We start from the raw sequence: 9,022 nt of genomic DNA, 5'->3' as shown, positions 1-9,022 counted from the left end.
TGTAACAGCCATGCCCCAGTCTCTCACCCCCTGTAGATGTGGTCACTCTGCCTCTCTGTCCTTCTGTGAATGTTGTGCTTTTTTCAAGCCCTACTGAGGACATATTTCTGCCTTCCTTTGTGTCATGTTCTTGGATTTTTAGTTTAGCTTGTTCTTAAATTCTTTTGGCTCCTGTAGTGGTTCTGACATTAAGAGTAAGGTTGGGGAAAATACATAACATAGGGAACACTTGCACATTAAATTGTCAGCCCTTTTTCTTAGTTTTTTTGTAGATTTCTGATGCCGCAGCTGCATTTTCATACTATTTCAGCTGTATTTGAGTGACACTGCAGGACTTTATTCACATCTGTTCTAATCTATCTATTTTATTCGATTCGCATGTACTGAAATAATGCAGTTTTTCATGTCCAGAAATCATTCCGCATGGGAAAAAAAAACTGCAGCATTACTTCATTGAGGGAGTTTCCTATTTTTGCACAGATCTACGTGGATGGCTGTTCTTTTGGAAAAAAGGAAGAAAGAATGCAGTAAAGGAAGTGTGAAACTCATAGCATGAGAATATTATTGGGGGGAAAAAGTAGAAAAGATTAAGACAGAGGCAAAAGGAAAAATCATAGCAAAAGATTTGTTACCTGAAAAGAAGTTCTCCATAAAGACTTGCTGCTTTAGTGACGTACGCAGGAGGGTGGGACAAACATACCATTGTTTCCTTAGAACTGCCTGCACTCTCTTGGAAATACTGTTCTGAAGAGCTGTTCAAAGAGGTAAGTTATTGCTCATGACTAAAAGCAACCAAGATATGAGTAAAAGTCTAAATGTTATTGGGCATGATATTGCTGAGAAGATATGGTAATTTGTTAGCTTCTGCTCTGGTCTTTTTCACACACTTTTTTCTATAATTCAAGCTGTACAATTTGCTTATGAAAGCTGTAGCTGGTGAGGGTAAAGAAATGTTGCTCGTTTGGTTTATAATATAATGATAAATATAATAATAATAATAAGAAGAAGAACAGCAATAATATTAGAAAAGTGGGTTTATTAGTAGGGTAAATAAATTATAGGTTTATTGGTGATTGGCAGCAGCATTGTGCAGAGTGTGCAAAAAAATCAGCCAGAGAATAGGCAAGTGCATCATGCACTGTGAAAATTAAAAAAAAATTCAGTCAGAGTGTGTATGGAACATATTCAAAAATTAGAGTAATGTCAGACGAGGTATAGATACGCATCTGCTCCCTATGTGGTTAAACATCTTGGCTATGTGGAGAAAACTGCAAGAATGCATGAAATCTTGACTCATCTTGCATAAAAAGTTTACCCATGTAAGTTCAGCTTAAGCCAGCTTCAGCTATCAATTAGAGTATATCGTAACATTTAATAATATCGTAGAGTATATCGTAACATTTAAAAATAACAAGGCCAAAAATGGACCAGCGCCATCTTAACTCAGTGACCTCATCACATCTCGCACTGCACCACGCTGTCTGAGATCCTCCAGAGTGTACTTACCTCTCATTCTGAGAGAAGGTGGTACCAGTCGAGCAGTGCGCCCTAGATGTCCGTACAGCAGAGTCCCTGACTGTCTTCAAGCGACAGTTGAAGACCTACCTCTTCCTGAAACACTTAAATTAGCACTTTCCAAGTTTGTAGAATTCTAGGGTTATATTTATATTAAGTTTGTAATCTGGCGTACCAGTGTAGATTTATTCATTACTAGAGACTCAAAGCACTTTTGTACGTCGCTCTGGATGAGGGCGTCTGCTAAATGGCGTAAATGTAAATAATATGTTTTGTTCGAAGTGGAAAATACAGATGCATGCGAGAATCAAAAAGTCGCTCCAGTAAACGAATATGCGCCATAGTCATATAGGGTAGTCGAAATTGACGATCACCATGATGCGCCATGCAAAGGGCATCGGCCGGAAAGCACAAAAGAGACAATATAATAGGAAATAAAAAAAATAATAAGCTAGAAGCACGCAGGCAACACGCATTAACTATACTCAAACAGCATATATGCAAATATATTAAAGCACAAGTAAAAACTTAAGTCGAAAGTCATATTAAAAAAAATATAAAATATAAAAAATGAGTAATAGGTGCAACAAATAGTCAGATAATAAAGAACTTAAGAGAATAGCTGCAAGAAATTGAATGCCCAAAACACACAGGAAGTCAAATGTTTCTATAAAAGAGTGAATTGAAGGTTCAGGCAGGATGAGAGTAAGACAGGAAATTCCATATAAAGAAGGATTATGGCATAAGAAAGCTTTCAAGAAAAACTTGTCAAAAAATGCGAATTGTCTGCCAATTACCAGCCAACATCATGTGTTGTGAGGATTGGGGCGGGGCAAGTGCAGAAATAAAGAACATGTCTGACATTTTGATTCTCTGTGCTGGTGTCTGCTACAATAATTGCAAAACAAAACTAAGCAAAAGCTTAAAAAATAGGAAAAGCATTTGAAAGTTTGAAAAAAAAAAACCACTTACTAGAAAAGGTGTAAACAAAACAAAGGATGATTTGCAGACAGAGAAAAAACACAAGCAAACAAATGCTTTTGATGAAAATTGCGGTTGATGATTCTGTTGCATTGCTATTTGCATAAGTGCACAATCATAGGACTTCCTTAAGAAAGGATTTGTACGTGTAAATTTGAATTGTATGGAGGTAAAAATTATTGGTGTATGTAAATTGGTAAGGATGTGACATTAGAGAAAATTTGTACATTTCACTAGGTGTCAGATAAAAAAAATTGAGTTTTTTTTTTATTATCTAAGCATTTGCATGGGAAAGTTGACAGGTGCCATTGCTGTCGAGATGTTTTCTCCCGAGAGCTGAATAGAAAAATAAAAAATTGGCATTTGATTTAAAGCAAATAGTTTAAATTACATAAACAGATCTCAGTTTTACTGAGAACTTAATAAATTCAAGTTAATTCAATGGGAAGGCAAAAAAAATAAATGTATTAATTCAGATCATGTACAAAAATTTTCTTGAAATAAAGACAAGGCATGTGTACATTTTTCAGCATAAGAATCAGAGCAGGAAAATGTTCCAGTACAGTGATGCATGGTTTTACAAATACTGTACCACTCCTTTATACTGAAAATTCTTTTGCTAACAAAACACGATTCTGTTTGTTTCTCTACAGATTCACACGGCATCATGAATTCATCTGAAAAAAATTACTACTCTGAACATAACGACCCAGATGACTATGATTACAATTATGACCCTTTAATAACACCGACAGTACCAGTGGTTCCAACACATACGTGCACTGATGCGATGTGCGTTTTCTTGGCAACAGTCAATGTGATTATAATGCTTCTTGGCATCACTGGGAACGGTCTGGTGATCTGGATCGCTGGGTTTAAAATTAAGAAAACAGTCAACACTGTCTGGTACCTCAGCCTCGCTGTGTCAGACTTCCTCTTCTGTGTCTTCCTGCCTTTCAACATCACCCAAATGGTTAAAAGCGAATGGAGCTTTGGTCTCTTTATGTGTAAGTTAACTTCCTTTATCTTGTTCCTCAACATGTTCAGCAGCAGCTTCCTCCTCGTCATCATCAGCTTGGATCGCTGCATTGCCGTAATGTTTCCTGAATGGGCGCAAAACAAGCGCACCATACGCCTGGCCTGGGTGATGGTTCTAGCAGCCTGGATTGTCTCAGCGATGCTTAGCTCACCAGCGGCCCATTTCCGAGATTTACATACCACATACCATAGACACTCTAAGACGATCTGTTATTACAACTACGCATACGACAAACAACATATTGCCGTCGTTGTATGCCGATTCATTTTTGGATTTGCGATCCCCCTTCTGGTCATCATCATCTGTTATGCCTTCATCATCCAGAAGCTGAAATATAACCAGACGGGGAGGTCCAATAAGCCGTTTAAGGTCATGACCGCACTGATTGCCGCTTTCTTTATTTGCTGGCTGCCGTATCACATTTTTAACTTATTGGAAATAAATATAAAAAATAACATCATTCAGATCGGGCAACAATTTGGAGCCACGCTTGCAAGTGCCAACAGTTTTATGAACCCCTTCCTTTATGCTTTCATGGGAAAGGATTTTAAGAGGAAATGTTATGCATTTTGGACCAATATTCAGAGCACTTTTGAGGAGGAAGTTCAGTGTACACCCCAAGAAACAACTATTACTAACTCAGGAGTACATTCAAGTGTTGTCTAAAGTTATCCTATTCTGACAAATATGTATTTTTTTTTCCTTTATTATTCATCAATTTTATCTTATGGAAAATGGGCAGTGTTAAAGATGTATGTATCATGTTAAAAATGATAAATGAATTACACAGCTATGTGAAAAAAAAACCCATGGCTGTCAATCGATGAAAATATCGAAACGCAATTAATCGCATGATTGCCATGAGCTAACTTGTAATTAATCACAGCTTAATTGCACATTTTTCTGTTCTAAATGTATCACAGATAATACTTTTCAAGTTTTTATACATTGGTATGGACAAATATTGATGCTTTATGCAAATGTATGTTTATTATCAGTGAAACCCAAGTCAACATGGAGCATCAAGACAAAATATTTTTGTAAATGTTTTAAAGCAATCGTAGTGTTTTAAATAAAGTCAGTCATCAGGACACCAAACTGAACTTTTGCCTCGTTTCCACACGGACGGTTTTAATTGCCGGATGTGTGCATCATGGTGCTTGATTTGAGACTTCAACATCAATAAAACTATTATTTAGTGATTAAATTAATTATTGTGTGTCGTTGAATGTTTAAATTTTGCCTCTTTTTATGTATTATTCATTTGACAGCCCTAAAAAAAATTACAAATAAAAACAATACAAAAAAGCTGCCATATTTGAAGAAAACTATCAGCCTAGATATTTTAACATTTTGTTTATTGTAATGAAGATATCGTGTATTGTATGTTTTATATATTCTATTTCTGTAGAGAACCCAACTGCATTTAGAGCTCTTTATTATCAAGGACAGCTAGACTTCTTCTTCTTCTTCTTCTTCTTTCGGCTGCTCCCATTAGGGGTCGCCACAGCGGATCATCCGTCTCCATACCACCCTGTCCTCTATATCTGCCTCTTTTACACCAACTACCTGCATGTCTTCCCTCACCACATCCATGAACCTCCTCCTTGGCCTTCCTCTTTTCCTCCTACCTGGTGGCTCCATCTTCAGCATTTTTCTACCAATATAATTCATGTCCCTTCTCTGCACATGTCCAAACCATCTCAATCTCGCCTCCCTCACCTTGTCACCAAAACATCCTACATGTGCTGTCCCTCTAATAAACTCATTTCTAATCTTGTCCATCCTCGTCACTCCCAATGAAAACCTTAACATCTTCAGCTCTGCTACCTCCAGCTCCACCTCCTGTCTTTTACTCAATGCCACTGTCTCTAATCCATACAACATCGCAGGTCTCACCACAGTCCTATAAACTTTCCCTTTCATTCTTGCAGATACTCTTCTATCACAAATCACTCCTGTCACTCTTCTCCACCCACTCCACCCTGCCTGCACTCTTTTCTTTACTTCCCTAACACACTCTCCATTACTTTGCACTGTTGACCCCAGGTACCTGAACTCCTCCACCTTCTCCACCTCTTCTCCCTGCAACCGCATCACTCCACTGCCCTCCCTCTCATTCACACACATGTACTCTGTCTTACTCCTACTGACTTTCATTCCCCTTCTCTCCAGCGCATATCTCCACCTCTCCAGGCTCTTCTCAACCTGCTCTCTACTCTCACCACAAATCACAATATCATCTGCAAACATCATAGTCCAGGGAGACTCCTGTCTGACCTCATCCGTCAACCTGTCCATCACCACTGCAAACAGGAAAGGGCTCAGGGCCGATCCTTGATGCAGTCCAACCTTCACCCTGAACCAGTCTGTCGTACCTACTGCACACTTTACTGCCGTCACACTGTCCTCATACATGTCCTGCACCACCCTCACATACTTCTCTGACACACCTGACTTCCTCATACAATACCACAACTCCTCTCTCGGCACCCTGTCGTACGCTTTCTCTAAATCCACAAATACACAATGCAGCTCCTTCTGTCCTTCTCTATACTTCTCCATCAACATCCTTAAAGCAAATAAGGCATCTGTGGTGCTCTTCCTCGGCATGAAACCATACTGTTGCTCACAGATGGTCACCTCTTCTCTCAACCTGGCTTCCACTACTCTTTCCCATAACTTCATGGTGTGACTGATCAACTTAATTCCCCTGTAGTTACTGCAGGTCTGCACATCTCCCTTATGCTTAAAGATCGGTACCAGCACACTCCTTCTCCATTCCTCAGGCATCCTCTCCCCTTCCAGAATCCTGTTAAACAATCTGGTTAAAAACTCCACTGCCATCTCTCCTAAACATCTCAACGCTTCTACCGGTATGTCATCTGGTCCAACCGACTTTCCATTCTTCATCCTCTTAATCGCTGCTCTCACTTCCTCCTTACTAATCCTATCTACATCCTGCTTCACCAACTCCACATCCTCCAACCTTCTCTCTCTCTGATTTTCCTTATTCATCAGCTGCTCAAAATACTCCCTCCATCTTCTCAACACACTCTCCTCACTAGTCAACACATTTCCCTCTCCATCCTTTATTGCTCTAACTTGCAGTACATCCTTCCCAGCTCGGTCCCTCTGCTTGGCCAATCGGTATCAATCCTTTTCTCCTTCCTTAGTGTCCAACCTCTTATACAGTTCCTCATATGCCTTTTCCTTGGCTTTCGCCACATCCCTTTTAACCTGCTGCCGCATCTCCTTGTACTCCTGCCTACTTTTCTCATCACTCTGTCGATCCCACTTCTGTTTTGCCAACCTCTTTCCCCTAATGCTCTCCTGCACTTCCTCATTCCACCACCACGTCTCCTTGTCTTGCTTTCTATTTCCAGATGTTACACCAAGTACTTTTCTAGCTGCCTCCCTCATCACTCCTGCAGTAGTTGCCCAATCCTCCGGCACCTCTTCACCACCACCGAGCCCCTGTCTGACCTCTTCCCTGAACCTCACACTACACTCTTCCTCCTTCAGTTTCCACCATCTTATTCTTCTTTCAAACCTTACTTTCCTCCTCTTCTTCTTCGCCTCCAAAACCATCCTACAGACCACCATCCGATGCTGTCTAGCTACACTGTCCCCCGCCAACACCTTACAGTCTCCAATCTCCTTCAGGTTGCATCTCCTACACAGAAGATAATCCACCTGTGTGCACCTTCCTCCACTCTTATACGTCACCCTATGATCCTCCTTCTTCTTAAAATACGTGTTCACCACTGCCATTTCCATCCTTTTAGCAAAATCTACCACCATCTGCCCTTCCACATTCCTCTCCTTAAAACCATACCTACCCATCACCTCCTCATCACCTCTGTTCCCTTCACCTACATGCCCATTAAAGTCTGCCCCAATCACCAATCGTTCTTTCCTAGGTACACCATCTACCACTTCATCTAATTCACTCCAGAATCTTTCTTTCTCCTCCATCTCACAGCCAACTTGTGGAGCATAGGCACTGATGACATTTATCATCATCCCTTCAACTTCCACCTTCACGATCATCACCCTATCAGAAACTCTCTTCACCTCCACTACACTCTTACTGTACGCTTCCTTCAGAATCACCCCTACACCATTTCTCTTCCCATCCACACCATGATAAAACAGTTTAAACCCACCTCCAATGTTCCTGGCCTTACTCCCGTTCCACTTGGTCTCCTGAACACACAACACATCTACCTTTCTCCTCTCCATCATATCAGCTATCTCTCTCCCTTTACCTGTCATAGTACCAACATTTAAAGTACCAACCCGAACCTCTACTCTCCTACACTGCTCCTTTTCCTGCCGTCTCTGTAGACGTCTTCCTCCTCTCCTTCTCCTCCTTCGGCCAACAGTAGCCCAATTTCCACCGGTACCCTGTCGGCTAACGATACCTGTGGCGGTCGTTGTTAACCCGGGCCTCGACCGATCCGGTATGAAATTCTCATTTGTGATCCGCATATTTGATTTGGCACATGTTTTACGCTGGATGCCCTTCCTAACGCAACCCTCCCCATTTACCCGGGCTTGGGACCGGCACTAAGAGTACACTGGCTTGTGCCCCCCTAATGGCTGGGTTTCAAGGACAGCTAGACTATGGGCTTAAAAAAAAAAAGGTCCATTCTAGTACACGTTTTCTCATTTTTAAAGAACTCATTTCAGGCACCTGAATTAATATGCATGCAATATGCAAATATCAAATAAATAATTAAGCATTATATTTGCCCTCATTGTCTGCTCTACTACAATTTTCTCTTTAAATAATGACTTTTCTTTTGGCAGAACTGTGAAACAGGTTATGATGTCAGGTTATAAATATCAGATGTACACTTCATTACGTCACCTAGTTTAACAATATTGGGTTGGTGATCGATACCACGTGTCCTTATGACCTTAAAGTGCAGTAACCAATGCCAAAATATATCACTATAGCCTTCATAATACTGTAAGTTGCCTATCTGCCTTCAACAGATTGTTTTGCTTTTTCATTAGCATGTGACTTTCAGAAACCTTTCCTCCTTTATTGTCTGATCACTCAAAGTGCTGGTTTCAGAAATACTACACAACAAAAAGAACCATAGGGAAAAGTATGAGGTTTATCATATTGGTCTAGAATCACACAGAACACCTGAAAAATTCCTGTTTGAGCTCAGCGCCCACAAGGAGTCTGAAGCCATTCTGATCTCCGAAATGCACCGGTCATATTTGAGCCTTCTAAGACCCATGCTGTGATGGATTTGATCTTCTAAAACGAGGTCCAGGAAGTTAATGAAAGAGTCTAGGTGTTGCTGTTAATGCCCAGTAGATGGCGACATAGCTCTATGTTGACAGCTGCATATGGTCAATGTAAATTTATGGAGAAGAAATTATGAATTATGTATTTTTGAAGTACATGCATAGAAGGTTAAATATTTTTTAATTTATAAATAAAATGATAACGAATGCTGACATGTT

At 40.3% G+C, this 9,022-nt stretch overlaps 1 pseudogene across 1 annotated transcript; it reads left to right on the top strand.

Annotated features, from left to right (window-relative positions):
• Positions 1-270: 270 nt before the first annotated feature.
• Positions 271-8,286, top strand: LOC310717970 (chemerin-like receptor 1 pseudogene; annotated as a pseudogene). Its single transcript, XR_014538260.1, has 3 exons — positions 271-764; positions 3,150-4,986; positions 8,158-8,286. The product of XR_014538260.1 is annotated as a chemerin-like receptor 1 pseudogene (transcript).
• Positions 8,287-9,022: the final 736 nt, after the last annotated feature.

The sequence above is a fragment of the Silurus aristotelis genome (assembly GCF_946808225.1).
Source record: "Silurus aristotelis genome assembly, chromosome: 23".
NCBI classification, from domain to species: Eukaryota; Metazoa; Chordata; class Actinopteri; order Siluriformes; family Siluridae; genus Silurus; species Silurus aristotelis.
This window is presented reverse-complemented; position numbering and strand designations above follow the sequence as displayed.